At 40.8% G+C, this 18,957-nt stretch overlaps 1 protein-coding gene across 1 annotated transcript in view; it reads right to left on the reverse strand.

Moving 5' to 3' along the window:
* Positions 1-18,957, reverse strand: part of LOC121538632 (protein Wnt-5a-like) — an 81,085-nt gene that overhangs the window by 10,587 nt on the left and 51,541 nt on the right. The window lies entirely within an intron of this gene.

The following is an 18,957-nucleotide window of genomic DNA, read 5'->3' on the forward strand; positions in this document are numbered from 1 at the left end:
ACAAAATGAGAAAAAAAAATCCAGAAAATCACATTATAGGATTTTTTATGAATTTATTTGCAAATTATGGTGGAAAATAAGTATTTGGTCACCTACGAAATATACTTCTCCCATGGGCAAAGAAACTCAAAAGGGGTGATGATATTAATTAACAGTAATTTCGATCCAAATGTGAAAATTGTCCAAACAGATCCGCAAGGTAGATGGATGATTTTAAATATGTTATTGGACCATAAACAGATATGGCTCATTAACATTTACACACCAAATAATGATGATCCACACTTCTTTGACAATATATATAATAGATTATATTATTATGGTGGGAGATTATAATACAGTTATAAATAGCTCAATGGACCGTAAAGGAAATCACACTACAAACTATCACCCTCATGCTCTTAAGGAAATCATGAATGTCATGGAGGCATAAGAATTAGTAGATATATAGAGGCTTAAATATCCTGAACTAGTGAGATATACATGGTGGAGACTCAATCAAGCTAGTCATCTTGACTTCTTTCTTATGTAATTTCTCGTCGGCACCAAAAGTTTAAAAAGTGTTGTTAGGGGACAGAATGCGGTCGGACCATCATATAATTGGCATTACATTACTCTTACTGAATTTCGACGTGGGCAAGGATATTGGAAATGTAATCAGTCTATTGGATGATAACTTGTTTTTAACTAGGACTGAGGAATTTAACTGATTTTTCCCGACATAACATAGGTACAGCAAATCCCCTTATTGTATGGGACACTTTAAAATGTGCCTTTAGAGGCCATGCAATTCAGTACTCATCTCGAAAACAAAAGCAATTTAGGTCAAAAGAGTCCATACTAACAAAGGAAATAGAAGGTCTAACAGAACAGATAGATAGCAATAAAAACTGTAACAGAGGCTCAGAATAAATTAGAGGAAAAACAAAAAGTAATGGAGAAACATATTCAAGAAAGATCAAGTGTAATATATTATCAAAATAAAGCAAACTGGATGGAATATGCGGAAAAAATGCAATAAATTATTTTTTAATCTTCAATATAGAAATGCTACCAAAAATAATTTACTGAAACTGGTTACAAATGATGGAGTCACCCATGATTCACCAAATTATATTTTAAAGGAGGAAGCAAAGTACTTTAAGCATATGTTTTCGTTTCAGTCGTCTCCATCTCCTCTAACTGAAGCTAATTGTAGATTTTTTCAATTGATAATGTAAAATTAACAGCCATTCAGAAAGAACTTCTGGATGCAATTAAAGACTAAGTCTCAGAAAACTCCAGGGTTGGATGGCATACCAGCGAGGTATACCAAACCTTTTATGATATATTCAGAGGACCGTTACTAGCATGTTTTAACCACTCCTATGTAAATGGTAGATTATCAGACACTCAAGAAGAAGGTCTGATTTCATTATTACTGAAACAGGATACAAGTGGGAAATATAAAGATTCAGTCCATTTTAAAAATTGGAGGCCCCTTACACTTCAGTGTTGTGATGCAAAAATTCTAGCAAATTGTATAGCACATATAATTAAAAAGGTATTGTCTGTCATTATTCATTTTAATCAGACAGGTTTTTTACATGGAAGATACATTGGAGATAATATAAGGCAAGTACTGGAAACAATAGAACACTATGAAACATCTGGGAAACCAGGCCTGCTACAGTGGAGAAAAAAAGTATTTAGTCAGCCACCAATTGTGCAAGTTCTCCCACTTAAAAAGATGAGAGAGGCCTGTAATTTTCATCATAGGTACACGTCAACTATGACAGACAAAATGAGGAAAAAAAATCCAGAAAATCACATTGTAGGATTTTTTATGAATTTATTTGCAACTTATGGTGGAAAATAAGTATTTGGTCAATAACAAAAGTTTCTCAATACTTTGTTATATACCCTTTGTTGGCAATGACACAGGTCAAACGTTTTCTGTAAGTCTTCACAAGGTTTTCACACACTGTTGCTGGTATTTTGGCCCATTCCTCCATGCAGATCTCCTCTAGAGCAGTGATGTTTTGGGGCTGTCGCTGGGCAACACAGACTTTCAACTCCCTCCAAAGATTTTCTATGGGGTTGAGATCTGGAGACTGGCTAGGCCACTCCAGGACCTTGAAATGCTTTTTTACGAAGCCTCTCCTTCGTTGCCCGGGCGGTGTGTTTGGGATCATTGTCATGCTGAAAGACCCAGCCACGTTTCATCTTCAATGCCCTTGCTGATGGAAGGAGGTTTTCACTCAAAATCTCACGATACATGGCCCCATTCATTCTTTCCTTTACACAGATTAGTCGTCCTGGTCCCTTTGCAGAAAAACAGCCCCAAAGCATGATGTTTCCACCCCCATGCTTCACAGTAGGTATGGTGTTCTTTGGATGCAACTCAGCATTCTTTGTCCTCCAAACACGACGAGTTGAGTTTTTACCAAAAATATATTTTGGTTTCATCTGACATTCTCCCAATCCTCTTCTGGATCATCCAAATGCACTCTAGCAAACTTCAGATGGGCCTGGACATGTACTGGCTTAAGCAGGGGGACACGTCTGGCACTGCAGGATTTGTGTCCCTGGCGGCGTAGTGTGTTACTGATGGTAGGCTTTGTCACTTTGGTCCCAGCTCTTTGCAGGTCATTCACTAGGTCCCCCCGTGTGGTTCTGGGATTTTTGCTCACCATTCTTGTGATCATTTTGACCCCACGGGGTGAGATCTTGCGTGGAGCCCCAGATCGAGGGAGATTATCAGTGGTCTTGTATGTCTTCCATTTCCTAATAATTGCTCCCACAGTTGATTTATTCAAACCAAGCTGCTTACCTAATGCAGATTCAGTCTTCCCAGCCTGGTGCAGGTCTACAATTGTGTTTCTGGTGTCATTTGACAGCTGTTTGGTCTTGGCCGTAGTGGAGTTTGGAGAGTGACTGTTTGAGGTTGTGGACAGGTGTCTTTTATACTGATAACAAGTTCAAACAGGTGCCATTAATACAGGTAAGGAGTGGAGGACAGAGGAGCCTCTTAAAGAAGAAGTTACAGGTCTGTGAGAGCCAGAAATCTTGCTTGTTTGTAGGTGACCAAATACTTATTTTCCACCATAATTTGCAAATAAATTCATAAAAAATCCTATAATGTGATTTTCTGGATTTTTTTTCCTCAATTTGTCTGTCATAGTTGACGTGTACCTATGATGAAAATTACAGGCCTCTCTCATCTTTTTAAGTGGGAGAACTTGCACAATTTGTGGCTGACTAAATACTTTTTTTCCCCACTGTATTCATAGCAGACTTTGAAAAGGCATTTGATCAAGTACGTTTATATATAAATGCTTGGAGCATTTCAATTTTGGAAAATCTCTTATAAAATGGGTTAAACTAATGTATAGTAACCCTAGGTGTAAAATAGCAAATAATGGCTGTTTCTCAGACAGTTTTAAACTGTCATGAGGAGTAAAACAAGGTTGTCCACTATCGGCATATCTATTTATTATGGCCATCAAAATGTTAGCTATTAAAATCAGATCCAACAATAATATCAAGGGATTAGAAATCCAGGGCTTAAAAACAAAGGTGTCATTGTACGCTGAGGATTTAGGTTTTCTTTTAAATCCACAATTTGAATCCCTCCATAGCCTCATAGATGATCTAGATACATTTTCTAACCTCTCTGGATTACAACCAAATTATGATACATATATTACGTATTGGATCACTAAAAAGTAAAATGTTTACATTACCATGTAGTTTACCAATTAAATGGTCTGATGGTGATGTGGATAGATAATATCTTGCTACCATGGAAAGGTAAATAAATGTCTATTTGTGGAAAAACCACACTGATTAACTCTTTAGTATTATCCCAGTTCACCTATTTGCTTATGGTGTTGCCTACGCCTAGCGAACAATATATAGATGTATAGCGCCTTGCAAAAGTATTCATCCCCCTTGGCATTTTTTCTATTTTGTTGCATTACAACCAGTAATTTAAAATGATTTTTATTTGGATTTCATGTAAACAAAATAGTCCAAATTGGTGAAGTGAAATTAAAAAAATAACTTGTTTCAAAAAAATTCAAAAAAATAAATAACGGAAAAGTGGTGCATGCATATGTATTCACCCCCTTTGCTATGCAGCCCCTAAATAAGATCTGGTGCAACCAATTACCTTCAGAAGTCACATAATTAGTAAAATAAAGTCCACCTGTGTGCAATCTAAGTGTCACATGTTCTCAGTGTATATATACACCTGTTCTGAAAGGCCCCAGAGTCTGCAACACCACTAAGCAGGCGGCACCACCAAGCAAGCGGCACCATGAAGATCAAGGAGCTTTCCAAACAGGTCAGAGACAAAGTTGTGGAGAATGGAAAGAATATGGCACCACAACAAACCTGCCAAGAGAGGGCCGCCCACCAAAACTCACGGACCATGCAAGGAGGGCATTAATCAGAGGCAACAAAGACACCAAAGATAACCCTGAAGGAGCTGCAAAGCTCCACAGCAGAGATTGCAGGATCTGTCCATAGGACCGCTTTAAGCCTTACACTCCACAGAGCTGGGCTTTACGGAAAAGTGGCCAGCCGTCATACCGCTCAGGGAGGAGACACGTTCTGTCTCCTAGAGATGAACATACTTTGGAGCGAAAAGTGCAAATCAATCCCAGAACAACAGGAAAGGACCTTGTGAAGATGCTGGAGGAAACAGGTACAAAACTATCTATATCCACAGTAAAACGAGTCCTATATCAACATAACCTGAAAGGCCACACAGCAAGGAAGAAGCCACTGCTCCAAAACCGCCATAAAAAATCCAGACTACGATTTGCAACTGTACATGGGACAAAGATCGTACTTTTTGGAGAAATGTCCTCTGGTCTGATGAAACAAAAATATAACTGTTTGGCCATAATGACCATCGCTATGTTTGGAGGAAAAAGGGGGTCGCTTGCAAGCCAAAGAACACCATCCCAACCGTGAAGCACAGGGGTGGCAGCATCATGCTGTGGGGGTGCTTTGCTGCAGGAGGGTCTGCTGCACTACACAAAATAGATGGCATCATGAGGAAGGAAAATTATGTGGATATATTTAAGCAACATCTCAAGACATCAGTCAGGAAGTTAAAGCTTGGTCGCAAATGGGTCTTCCAAATGGACAATGATCCCAAGCATTCTTCCAAAGTTGTGGCAAAATGGCTTAAGGACAACAAAGTCAAGGTATTGGAGTGGCCATCACAAAGCCCTGACCTCAATCCTATAGAAAATGTGTGGGCAGAACTGAAAAAGCGTGTGCGAGCAAGGAGGCCTACAACCCTGGCTCAGTTACACAAGCTCTGTCAGGAGAAATGGGTCAAAATTCACCCAACTTATTGTGGTAAGCTTGTGGAAGGCTACCCAAAATGTTTGACCCAAGTTAGACAATGTAAAGGCAATGCTACCAAATACTAATTGAGTGTATCATCGTCTGACCCACTGGGAATGTGATGAAAGAAATAAAAGCTGAAATAAATCATTCTCTCTACTATTATTCTGATATTTCACATTCTTAAAATAACGTGTTGATCATAACTGACCTAAGACAGGGAATTTTTACTAGGATTAAATGTCAGGAATTGTGAAAAACGGATTTTAACCTCTTCATCCCAAGGTTCCCCATATCCGGGGTACTCCTCCCACAATCTCAAACAATGGCATAGTACGGTTTTTAAACATCTGTGAATAACTGAATGTTATACACTACTGGAGCGAGAAGCGTCTCAACTGTGAATCTAGCTAAACTGTTGTTGCCCAAATGAAATAATATTCTGACTCCAAGCAAATATATAAGCATATAGCAAAAACAGTACTTTATTTTGAAACCATGCATACCCGTATATTCTTAGACAGATAACGTATTTTTCTCAACATATCTACACAAACGATACACCATTCAAAGCTGCTACCTCACAGATTCCAACAGTGATAGCCATGTTCCTCTATGACCAACACTCACTAAACTATTAATCAAAGAACGTCAGTAACAAACTTCAATTTGTTTTATCACAACAACAAACTGCGTCTTACCTTTGTTGTTTCTGTTACCAAAAGTAGTGTCTGATCGAATAAAACCACTTGAAAAGATACTCTAGGGTGTCTCTCTCATTCTGAGTCGATTTCAATGAGTTTCCATCGTTTTACATGGCCAACAATGTATTTGAAGATGAAGTCAGTAGTTTGGTTCAATCCCAACAGGCACTATTTTGTCGCCATCTTCTGGATATATGATGCAATCCCCGTGATTTGTCATTGTTCTCATTTAATTCTACTGATCCAGAGCTTTCGATAGAGGGGTCACATGTCAAAATCGATCAACCGGTTGTTGAAATATCCAAGTGCGCACCTCATTGTCTCATATTAGTTGACTTGCTGCGTTACGCACGGTTACGCAGAGCGCACAACAACACTAGAATTTCGAAAGGGAAAACGCAAAGTTTATTCAAATATGGCAGGCTCTAGTAACAAATATACAGTTACAGAGGCGTTATTAATTGTAACAGATGGAAGTTGGACTCCATGTATCCCCATTGACTCTGAATCAGACGATGAGGACCTGCTTAGACTGGACAAACCAGACCCCAACGACGAGAACGAAGGTTATCGTGTACAGGGCCCTACTCAAGCATCAGAAGAGTATGTAATCCCATTGTTATGTATTACTTCTAATACTACTATTACTAATTTATTGTATGAGTACAAAACATACATCTAAAATATCTGAGTAACTGAAGCTCAACGTAAAAGTTAGCGCTAGCATAGCTTAGAGGCCCACGCGCAAGTTTACTTACAATAGAATGCTATGTGTATTATTTCTTGTCACTGAATTATCACTTTAGTCAACATTCTCATAGTTCTAACTATTTATTTTATATATCTGACTGTTTTGAGTCAGATTTGTCAATGAATGAATACAAGTGTGTTTTGTCATGATTTTCTTTTCTCTTTTGTCTTGTTTGTACAGTGAAGATGATTATAAGGGTGATGAGACACAGCCAGAGCATCTGCCTCCTCAGCCACAGCTTCCCCTTCCTCAGGCAGAGCCTCCTCTTCCTCAGCCTGGCCGCTTGTCTAGACAACGCACTTCTGCTCCCCTCCCTCGGCCACGGTCTTCATCGGACACTGAGTCCCCTGTAAAGAGCCCTCAACCCAAAAGAAAAGGAAAAGCTTTCTCAAAGTCAGCGCATCGAAGTCAGCGTGGTGAAGGTAGGCCTGCCACTCCAAGAGTCGGGGAGGAAGAAGAGGAAGAAGAAGATAGGTGGCATAATAGAGAAGAGAAAAAATTGTCTACATTTTGTGTGACAACCCACCCAAGGACACCATATCATTGTTTATAGTTTTGGGATGTGTGTAATCTTTGTTTTTACATTTGTTGTTTATAGTTTCTAATAAATCTGCTCAGTTTGGAGTCAAACTTTCCCATTGTATGGTTTATAGAGGTCTGGGAGAACATGGGAAACAACATCAAAACAGTTGTATTTTAATGGAATGTACACATATAGTGATATGTTAGTGAAATTAAATGCCTTTTGCTGTCTGGTACCTGATAAAAGTCAAATGGCACTGATGGTGCCCAAATCTACCCGAATGTCTCCATTTGGTATTCCGCCTAAACATACTTCAACTAAAACCCCTACAACTTTGGTTTACTTTACTTTATTGGCATCAAACTTCACATAAGTACTCATCAGATATTGGGCTATGGTCCCATAGTGTTTAGGGGCTGCAGCTGCATAAGTCTAATAATTTATTTCCTATAAAACCTGAACATTTTGAATTTCGTAAAGTGAATGTGGAAGAATTGAAAAATGATTGTTTTCTATCAATAACGACAAGCCACCGGGATCTGACAACTTGGATGGAAAATTACTGAGGATAATAAAGGATGATATTGCCACTCCTATTTGCCAGATCTTCAATCTAAGCCAACTAGAAAGTGTGTGCCCTCAGGCCTGGAGGGAAGCCAGAGTAATTGCGCTACCCAAGAATAGTAAAGCCCCCTTTACTGGCTCAAATACGTTTTAGTCATTTAGCAGACGCTCTTATCCAGAGCGACTTACAGTTAGTGAGTGCATACATTTTCATACTAGCCCCCCTTGGGTAACGAACCCACAACCCTGGCATTGCAAGCGCCATGCTCTACCAACTGAGCTACAGGGGACTACCAACCAATCAGCCTGTTACCAACCCTTAGTAAACCTTTTGGAAAAAATGGTGCTTGACCAGATACAATCCTATTTTACTGTAAACAAATTGACAACAGACTTTCAGGATGCTTATAAGGAAAGATATTCAACAAGCACAGCACTTACACAAATTACTGATTGGCTGAGAGAAATGTATGATACAAATATTGTGGGAGCTATTTTGTTAGAATTCAGTGCGGCTTTTGACATTATTGATCAAAGTCTGCTAATGGATAAACGTATGTGTTATGGCTTTACACCCCCTGCTAAATTGTGGATAAAGAGTTACCTGTCTAACAGAACAGAGGTTGTTCTATAATGGAAGCCTCTCCAACATAATCTAGGTAGAATCAGGAATTCCCTAGAGCAGCTGTCTAGGCCCATTACTTTTTTTCAATCTTTACTACTGACATGCCACTTGCCTTGAGTAAAGCAAGTGTAGCTATGTATGTGAATGAGTTGTATAAAAACACTATACACATCAGCTACTACAGCGAGTGAAATCACTGCAACACTTCAAAGTATACTCTGACTGTCTAAGATGGCTTATTGAATACACAGCGGTACAAATCACCTCAAGATAAAAACATAATATTCAGTAAGTTAGACTAAATATTAGCACTTCATATATTTGAGGGTAATAACATTCAATCTGGATAATAACACAAAACAAATTATAAGGCTAGAGAAATGTATCGACAAATATTGCAACAACACGCAACACCCAAACATGACGGAAGACAAACTAGGAGAATCAATCTCCAAGAGAAAACGCGACTCCTCGACTGATACAGATGATTTATGCTTTTCACCACTGGGACTGATAAGTGTGGAAAGCGATCTGTTGAAGTCGATAAATGACAAACTCGGCATACTTAAACTTAAAAAGGAAAACAACTTTCTGAGAGAAGCCTTACTAGACATACAAACTAGATAGATGAGAGAAAATCTTGTACATACAGGTATCCAGGAAAAATAAGAAGTTACAGAAAAAATTGTGAAGGACTTCTTTCTTACAGCGCTTCAAATCCCACTCGTGGCTGTTGACAAAATCCAACTCGAACGTGTACACCGTTTCGGACAAAGAGGACAGAGATATGAGCATCCAATCTTGCCAAATTTGCTTTTTTTAAAGGATAAAGTCATGGTTAAAAGCCTAGGTAACAAACTTGCTGGCACGAAAATAGGCATGAATGATCAGTTCCCGAGGGAGATTGCAGAACGGCGCAAAGTTCTGTACCCAATCTTCAAGGAAAATAGATTAAAAGGGAAGCGTGTTGCTCTCGTTGTCGATAAACTGTATATTGACAACCAAATGTTCCGCGACACAAAGACTATTCCATGGCTATTCTGAAAGTTCTAATAGAGGAGTCGAATAATGGAACACCCAATACTAGCCATGGTAGGGATTGTAATAATAAAACACATTTATAGTATGTATAGTATTTTATAAAGGGTGTATTACAAGAAAAGACAACAAGCAAAATAATACATCTTCAAATACAACTAAATTAGAACACAAGTACTCAATCAACATAGTGGAGATAAAAACATAGCAAACAGAAGACATAGAAGGCACAGTATGTGGGTATGTGTGGATGTATTGTGATGGAAGGTGTTGTGTGCGTTTTTGTGTTTGAAAAAGTGTGGAGTTAAGTGAGTGAGAAAGGAAATGGTTGCATATCCCAGAACCAACGTGTATATGTGAGCAGGGGTTGTGAGAGAGAGCTTTCAATTTTGTACAGATGAGGGATATACATTTTAAAATATTGTATATATCTAATCAATTTTTTTATTGTCCTATCATGATGGAACGATCCCCAACCTTATATTGTAGACACCCACCTGAGCGAGCCATACACCAAAGAGAAGTCCCCATCTGTTTTATGAACCTGCTGTGAGTTGCCTATATGCAGCCAAAACAGAAAAATAAATGCGGTCAGAGACCTACTTGAGCAGCACCGCCCCCTCAAGATTCTGAGCCTGCCTGGCAGGGTTGGTCCTACAAAGCCAGAGCCCTCTGATGGGAGAGCATAATATACAAGGAAATTCTCAAAGCTGCTAATGAGAACCTTGACGACCTTGTACCTAGCCGGTGGGGATTCCGGTGGGGTACCCCCACACAGGTAGTGGAAGTGCTGGCAACACTGGCTGCAGTAACCCATGGGAGGGGGTCACACTCGGACAGTCAGAGAAGGGGCTTAATATTGTGGCCCAGGTGGCACAAAATAATCAAAGGTCTGAATGCACGGAGATGCTTGGGAAAAATGGTTACAACAGGGGACCAGAGTGATTGTGTCTCAGGTGAAGAGGGTGGATCTGATCTCCATCACCTAGGACTTGACATAGATTAAATAGATTAATCAAATCTCACATTGTTGTAAATTTTTGCTCAATCTTGCATGCTTTCTCAAACAGCTGTAAGGGGTTGAGTGTGTGCATGTGTGTTTATCCCACATCTGTTGCAAGGGGGTAAGGATGTTAGGGAGAATATAGGATGAACCATACAGTGGGGGAAAAAAGTATATAGTCAGCCACCAATTGTGCAAGTTCTCCCACTTAAAAAGATGAGAGAGGCCTGTAATTTTCATCATAGGTACACGTTAACTATGACAGACAAATTGAGGAAAAAAAAATCCAGAAAATCAGATTGTAGGATTTTTTATGAATTTATTTGCAAATTATGGTGGAAAATAAGTATTTGGTCACCTACAAACAAGCAAGATTTCTGGCTCTCACAGACCTGTAACTTCTTCTTTAAGAGGCTCCTCTGTCCTCCACTCGTTACCTGTATTAATGGCACCTGTTTGAACTTGTTATCAGTATAAAAGACACCTGTCCACAACCTCAAACAGTCACACTCCAAACTCCACTATGGCCAAGACCAAAGAGCTGTCAAAGGACACCAGAAACTAAATTGTAGTGCAATAGGTAAGTGCAACTGAATCTGCAATAGGTAAGCAGCTTGGTTTGAAGAAATCAACTGTGGGAGCAATTATTAGGAAATGGAAGAACTACAAGACCACTGATAATCTCCCTCGATCTGGGGCTCCACGCAAGATCTCACCCCGTGGGGTCAAAATGATCACAAGAACGGTGAGCAAAAATCCCAGAACCACACGGGGGGACCTAGTGAATGACCTGCAGAGAGCTGGGACCAAAGTAACAAAGCCTACCATCAGTAACACACTACGCCGCCAGGGACTCAAATCCTGCAGTGCCAGACGTGTCCCCCTGCTTAAGCCAGTACATGTCCAGGCCCGTCTAAAGTTTGCTAGAGTGCATTTGGATGATCCAGAAGAGGATTGGGAGAATGTCATATGGTCAGATGAAACCAAAATATAACTTTTTGGTAAAAACTCAACTCGTCATGTTTGGATGACAAAGAATGCTGAGTTGCATCCAAAGAACACCAAACCTACTGTGAAGCATGGGGGTGGAAACATCATGCTTTGGGGCTGTTTTTCTGCAAAGGGACCAGGACGACTGATCCGTGTAAAGGAAAGAATGAATGGGGCCATGTATCGTGAGATTTTGAGTGAAAACCTCCTTCCATCAGCAAGGGCATTGAAGATGAAACGTGGCTGGGTCTTTCAGCATGACAATGATCCCAAACACACCGCCCGGGCAACGAAGGAGTGGCTTTGTAAGAACCATTTCAAGGTCCTGGAGTGGCCTAGCCAGTCTCCAGATCTCAACCCCATAGAAAATCTTTGGAGGGAGTTGAAAGTCTGTGTTGCCCAGCGACAGCCCCAAAACATCACTGCTCTAGAGGAGATCTGCATGGAGGAATGGGCCAAAATACCAGCAACAGTGTGTGAAAACCTTGTGAAGACTTACAGAAAACGTTTTACCTGTGTCATTGCCAACAAAGGGTATATAACAAAGTATTGAGAAACTTTTGTTATTGACCAAATACTTATTTTCCACCATAATTTGCAAATAAATTCATAAAAAATCCTACAATTTGATTTTCTGGGAAAAATAATCTCATTTTGTCTGTCATAGTTGACGTGTACCTATGATGAAAATTACAGGCCTCTCTCATCTTTTTACGTGGGAGGACTTGCACAATTGGTGGCTGACTAAATACTTTTTTTCCCCACTGTATCTCACGGCTCAAAGTGGAGGAGAGATTGACTTCATCATTACATGTTTTTGTAAGAAGTGTTGACATGCTGAATGCACCGTGGTGTCTGTTTAAACCACTAGCACACAGCTCGGACACCCATGCATACCCCACAAGACTTGCCACCAAATGTCTCTTCACAATCCCCAAGTCAAGAACAGACTATGGGAGGCACACAGTACTACATAGAGTCATGACTACATGGAACTCTATTCTACATCAGGTAACTGAAGTAAACAGTAGAATCGGATTTAAAAAACAGATAAAAATACACCTTATGGATCAGCAGAGAGGGACTGTGAAGAGACACAAACACAGGCACAGACACACATAAATATAATAAGACACAATCTACACACACGTGCACATGGATGTTGTACAGTCGTGGTCAAAAGTTTTGAGATTGACACAAGTATTGGTCTTCACAAAGTTCGCTGCTTCAGTGTTATGAGATATTTTTGTCAGATGTTACTATGGTATACTGAAGTATAATTACAAGTATTCCATAAGTGTCAAAGGCTTTTATTGATAATTACATTTAGTTTATGCAAAAGAGTCAATGTTTGCAGTGTTGACCCTTCTTTTTCAAGACCTTTGCAATCCGCCCTGGCATGCTGTCAATTAACTTCTGGGCCACATCCTGACTGATGGCAGCCCATTCTTGCATAATCAATGTTTGTCAGAATTTGTGGGTTTTTGTTTGTCCACCCGTTTCTTGAGGATCGACCACAAGTTCTCAATGGGATTAAGGTCTGGAGACTTTCCTGGCCATGGACCCAAAGTTTCGATGTTTTGTTCCCCGAGCCACTTAGTTATCACTTTTGCCTTATGGCAAGGTGCTCCATCATGCTGGAAAAGGCATTGGTTGTCACCAAACTGTTTTTGGATGGTTGGAAGAAGTTGCTCTCGGAGGATGTGTTGGTACCATTCTTTATTCATGGCTGTGTTCTTAGGCAAATTTATGAGTGAGCCCACTCCCTTGGCTGAGAAGCAACCCCACACATGAATGGTCTCAGGATTCTTTACTGTTGGCATGACACAGGACTGATGGTAGCGCTCACCTTGTCTTCTCCTGATAAGGTGTTTTCCGGATGCCCCAAACAATCGGAAAGGGGATTCATCAGAGAAAATGACTTTACCCCAGTCCTCAGCAGTCCAATCCCTGTACCTTTTGCAGAATATCAGTCTGTCCCTTATGCTTTTCCTGGAGAGAAGTGGCTTCTTTTCTGCCCTTCTTGACAGCAGGCCATCCTCCAAAAGTCTTTGCCTCACTGTGCGTGCAGATGCACTCACACCTGCCTGCTGCCATTCCTGAGCAAGCTCTGCACTGGTGGTGCCCCGATCCCGCAGTGAATCAACTTTCGGAGACGGTCCTGGCGCTTGCTGGACTTTCTTGGGCGCCCTGAAGCCTTCTTCACAACAATTGAACCACTCTCCTTGAAGTTCTTGATGATCCGATAAATGATTGATTTAGGTGCAATCTTACTAGCAGCAATATCCTTGCCTGTGAAGACCTTTTTGTGCAAAGCAATGATGACGGCACGTGTTTCCTTGCAGGTAACCATGGTTAACAGAGGAAGAACAATGATTTCAAGCACCACCCTCCTTTTAAAGCTTCCAGTCTGTTATTCTAACTCAATCAGCATGACAGAGTGATCTCCAGCTCTCACCTGTGTTAACAAGAGAATCACTGACATGATGGCAGCTGGTCCTTTTGTGGCAGGGCTGAAATGCAGTGGTAATGTTTTTTGGGGATTAAGTTAATTTTCATGGCAAAGAGGGACTTTGCAATTCATTGCAATTCATCTGATCACTCTTCATGACATTTTGGAGTATATAAAAATTGCCATCATCAAAACTGAGGCAGCAGACTTTGTGAAAATTTGTGTTTGTGTCATTCTCAAAACTTTTGACCACGACTGTATTGTAAATATGTGGTGGTGGAGTGGTGCCTTGAGGGAACACACTGAATGTGTTGGGTAAGGTGTTACTAAATGTCATGTCATGTAGTATTTTAAACTGTATGTAACTGTCTTATGTTGCTGGACCCCAGGGAGAGTAGCTGCTGCCTTGGCAGCTAATGGGGATCCATAATAAATACAAATATAAACACAAACTACATTCCCAATCATACTGATGCCCTGAATTTAGCAGTTGCTATCGACAGATCAGTTGGAAAAAGTTGTGATGGGCTACTTTCTGCACATGCCACAGTCAGTGTGACCCATAGTGACTTGACACAATGCTTGCCAAACAAGATGTGTCTACAAACAAAACTGAGTTAAATGGTTCCATTCTGCCGTGAATCATTCATCCATGTTTACGGGCAAGAGTCTAGCTACATTGTCATATATTATACATTTCTAATTTTGTCAGAAATGATTGGCAATATTGAAAGGTTTAGTTATAAATGACCCATCAACTTCAATGAACAATGGAGATGAATTGGGTTTTCTGCCCAATATATCATTTAAGGTACTCCAAAGTATTTTCTATTGTGTTTTATGTCATTTATCTTGTTTTGGTTATATCATTTATTCTTCTTTTTGTTAAGTTTAGTCACAAAATGTCTCAATGTACAGTATGCCAACCAATCAGCTGAGCAGCCTGACTTGTTTGCCTCCTATTTTGCATCATTTCTTTGAACCATACAATTTTTCAATTCATCATCAATCCATGGAGCTCTTACAGTTCTCAGTTCATTTCTTAACAGGTGCATGCTTGTCAACATCAGACCAACATACATGTTTTACATCTTCAACAAAAGAGTCCTGAGAAAACATTTTTGTATGATCTCTTCAGTGGTGGACCAGCTGGCTGGTGTGTTTACGGACATATTCAATCTCTCCTTTTCCCAGTCTGCTGTTCCCACATGCTTCAAGATGGCCACCATTGTTCCTGTACCCAAGAAAGCAAAGGTAACTGAACTAAATGACTATCGCCCCATAGCACTCACCTCGTGATCATGAAGTGCTTTGAGAGACTAGTCAAGTATCATATCACCTCTACCTTACCTGTCACCCTAGACCCACTTCAATTTGCTTACTGTCCAAATAGAGCCACAGACGATACAATTGCCATCACACTGCACACTGCCATATCCCATCTGGACAAGAGGAATACCTATGTAAGAATGCTGTTAATTGACTATAGCTCAGAATTCAATACCATAGTACCCTCCAAGCTCATCATTAAGCTCGAGACCCTGGGTCTGAACCCCGCCCTGTGCAATTGGGTCCTGGACTTCCTGACGGGCCGCCCCCAGGTGGTGAAGGTAGGACACAATATCTCCACTTCGCTGATCCGCAATACTGGGACCCCACAAGGGTGCGTGCTCAGCCCCATCCTGTACTCCCTGTTCACCCATGACTGCGTGGCCTGGCACGCCTCCAACTCAATCATCAAGTTTGCAGACGACACAACAGTAGTAGGCTTGATTACCAACAATGACGAGACCACATACAGGGAGGAGGTGAGGGCTCTGGGAGTGTGGTGCCAGGAAAATAACCTCTCACTCAACGTCAACAAAACAAAGGAGATGATCGTGGACTTCAGGAAACAGCAGAGGGTGCAACCCCCGATCCACATCGACGGGACCGCAGTGAAGAAGGTGGAAAGCTTCAAGTTCCTTGGCGTACACATCACTGACAAACTGAAATAATCCACCCTCGCAGACAGTGTGGTGAAGAAGGCGCAACAGAGCCTCTTCAAGCTCAGGAGTCTGAAGAAATGTGGCTTGGCACCTAAACCCTCAAACTTTTACAGATGCACAATTGAGAGCATCCTGTCAGGCTGTATCACCGCCTGATACGGCAACTGCTCTGCCCGCAACCGCAAGGCTCTCCAGAGGGTGGTGTGGTCTGCCGAACGCATTACCGGGGGCAAACTACCGCCCTCCAAGACACATACAGCACCCGATGTCACAGGAAGGCCAAAAAGATCATCAAGGACATCAACCACCCGAGCCACTGCCTGTTCACCCCGCTATCATCCAGAATGTGAGGTAGTCCAGGTGCATCAAAGATGGGACCGAGAGAATGAAAAACAGCTTCTATCTCAAGGCCATCAGACTGTTAAATAGCCACACTAGCACATTAGAGGCTGCTGCTGCCTATTGAAATCACTGGCCACTGTAAGAAATGGAACACTAGTCACTTTAATAGTGTTTACATATCTTGCACTAAATAAAAACATAAATAAAAATGTCATTTAACAGACGCTTTTATCCAAAGGAACTTACAGTCATGCGTGCATCCATTTTTGTGTGTGGGTGGTCCCGGGGATCAAACCCACTACCCTGGCGTTACAAGCACCGTGCTCTACCAGCTGAGCTACAGAGGACCACTACTCATCTCATATGTATATACTGTGTTATATTCTATAATATTCTACTGTATCTTAATCCATACCGCTCTGTCATTGCTTGTCCATATACAGTGGGGAGAACAAGTATTTGATACACTGCCAATTTTACAGGTTTTCCTACTTACAAAGCATGTAGGGGTCTGTAATTTTTATCATAGTTAAACTTCAACTGTGAGAGAACTCGTTACCTGTATAAAATACACCTGTCCACACACTCAAACAGACTCCAACCTCTCCACAATGGCCAAGACCAGAGAGCTGTGTAAGGACATCAGGGATAAAATTGTAGACCTGCACAAGGCTAGGATGGGCTACAGGACAATAGGCAAGCAGCTTGGTGAGAAGGCAACAACTGTTGGTGCAATTATTAGAAAATGGAAGAAGTTCAAGATGACGGTCAATCACCCTCGGTCTGGGGCTCCATGCAATATCTCACCTCATCAATGATCATGAGGAAGGTGAGGGATCAGCCCAGAACTACACGGCAGGACCTGGTCAATGACCTGAAGAGAGCTGGGACCACAGTCTCAAAGAAAACCATTAGTAACACACTACGCCGTCATGGATTAAAATCCTGCAGCGCACACAAGGTCCCCCTGCTCAAGCCAGCGCATGTCCAGGCCCGTCTGAAGTTTGCCAATGACCATCTGGATGATCCAGAGGAGGAATGGGAGAAGGTCATGTGGTCTGATGAGACAAAAATAGAGCTTTTTGGTCTAAACTCCACTCGCCGTGTTTGGAGGAAGAAGAAGGATGTGTACAACCCCAAGAACACCATCCCAACCGTGAAGCATGGAGGTGGAAACATCATTCTTTGGGGATGTTTTTCTGCAAAGGGGACAGGACGACTGCACCGTATTGAGGGGAGGATGGATGGGGCCATGTATCGCAAGATCTTGGCCAACAACCTCCTTCCCTCAGTAAGAGAATTGAAGATGGGTCGTGGCTGGGTCTTCCAGCATGACAACGACCCAAAACACACAGCCAGGGCAACTAAGGAGTGGCTCCGTAAGAAGCATCTCAAGGTCCTGGAGTGGCCTAGCCAGTCTCCAGACTTGAACCCAATAGAAAATCTTTGGAGGGAGCTGAAAGTCCGTATTGCCCAGCGACAGCCCCGAAACCTGAAGGATCTGGATGGAGGAGTGGGCCAAAATCCCTGCTGCAGTGTGTGCAAACCTGGTCAAGAGCTACAGGAAACTTATGATCTCTGTAATTGCAAACAAAGGTTTCTGCACCAAATATTATGTTCTGCTTTTCTGATGTATCAAATACTTATGTCATGCAATAAAATGCAAATGTATTACTTAAAAATCATACAATGTAATTTTCTGGATTTTTGTTTTAGATTCCGTCTCTCACAGTTGAAGTGTACCTATGATAAAAAATGACAGACCTCTACATGCTTTGTAAATAGGAAAACCTGCAAAATCGGCAGTGTATCAAAAACTTGTTCTCCCCACTGTATGTATATATTCTTAAATTCCATTCCTTACTAGATTTGTGTGTATTGGGTACATGTTGTGAAATTTTTTGATATTACTTGTTAGATATTACTGCACTGTCGGAGCTAGAAGCACAAGCATTTCGCTACACCCTCAATAACATGTGCTAAGCCTGTGTATGTGACAAATAAAATTTGATTTGATTTGATTGTCATACTTGAGTAAAAGTAAAGATATGGTCATAGAAAATGACTCAAGTAAAAGTGAAAGTAACCCAGTAAAATACTACTTGAGTAAAAGTCTAAAAGTATTTGGTTTTAAATATACTTAAGTATCAAAAGTAAATGTAATTGCTAAAATATATTAAGCAAACCAGGCGGTACAATTTTCTTGTTCTTTTAATTTAGGGATAGCCAGGGCACACTCAAACACCCATCATTACAAACAAATAATTTGTGTTTAGTCAGTCCGCCAGATCAGAGGCAGTAGGGATGACCAGGGATGTGAATTTGACCATCATCCTGTTCTGCTAAGCATTCAAAGTGTAATGAGTACTTTTGCGTGTCAGGGAAAATATATGGAGTAGAAAGTATATTATTTTCTTTAGGAATGCAGTGAAATAAAAGTAGTCAAAAATATAATTGGTAAAGTAAACCACAGATACCCCAAAAAACTACTTAAGTAGTACTTTAAAGTATTTTTACTTAAGTACTTTACACAACTGGATCTCTTATAATTTCCTATAGGCCCAACCTTTTGCACTTTGGCTTTCCTTGTTATTGCCAAAATGTTATGTCACTACAGCTAATGAGAACTGGTAT

The sequence above is a fragment of the Coregonus clupeaformis genome, chromosome 24 (assembly GCF_020615455.1).
Source record: "Coregonus clupeaformis isolate EN_2021a chromosome 24, ASM2061545v1, whole genome shotgun sequence".
Classification (NCBI taxonomy): domain Eukaryota; kingdom Metazoa; phylum Chordata; class Actinopteri; order Salmoniformes; family Salmonidae; genus Coregonus; species Coregonus clupeaformis.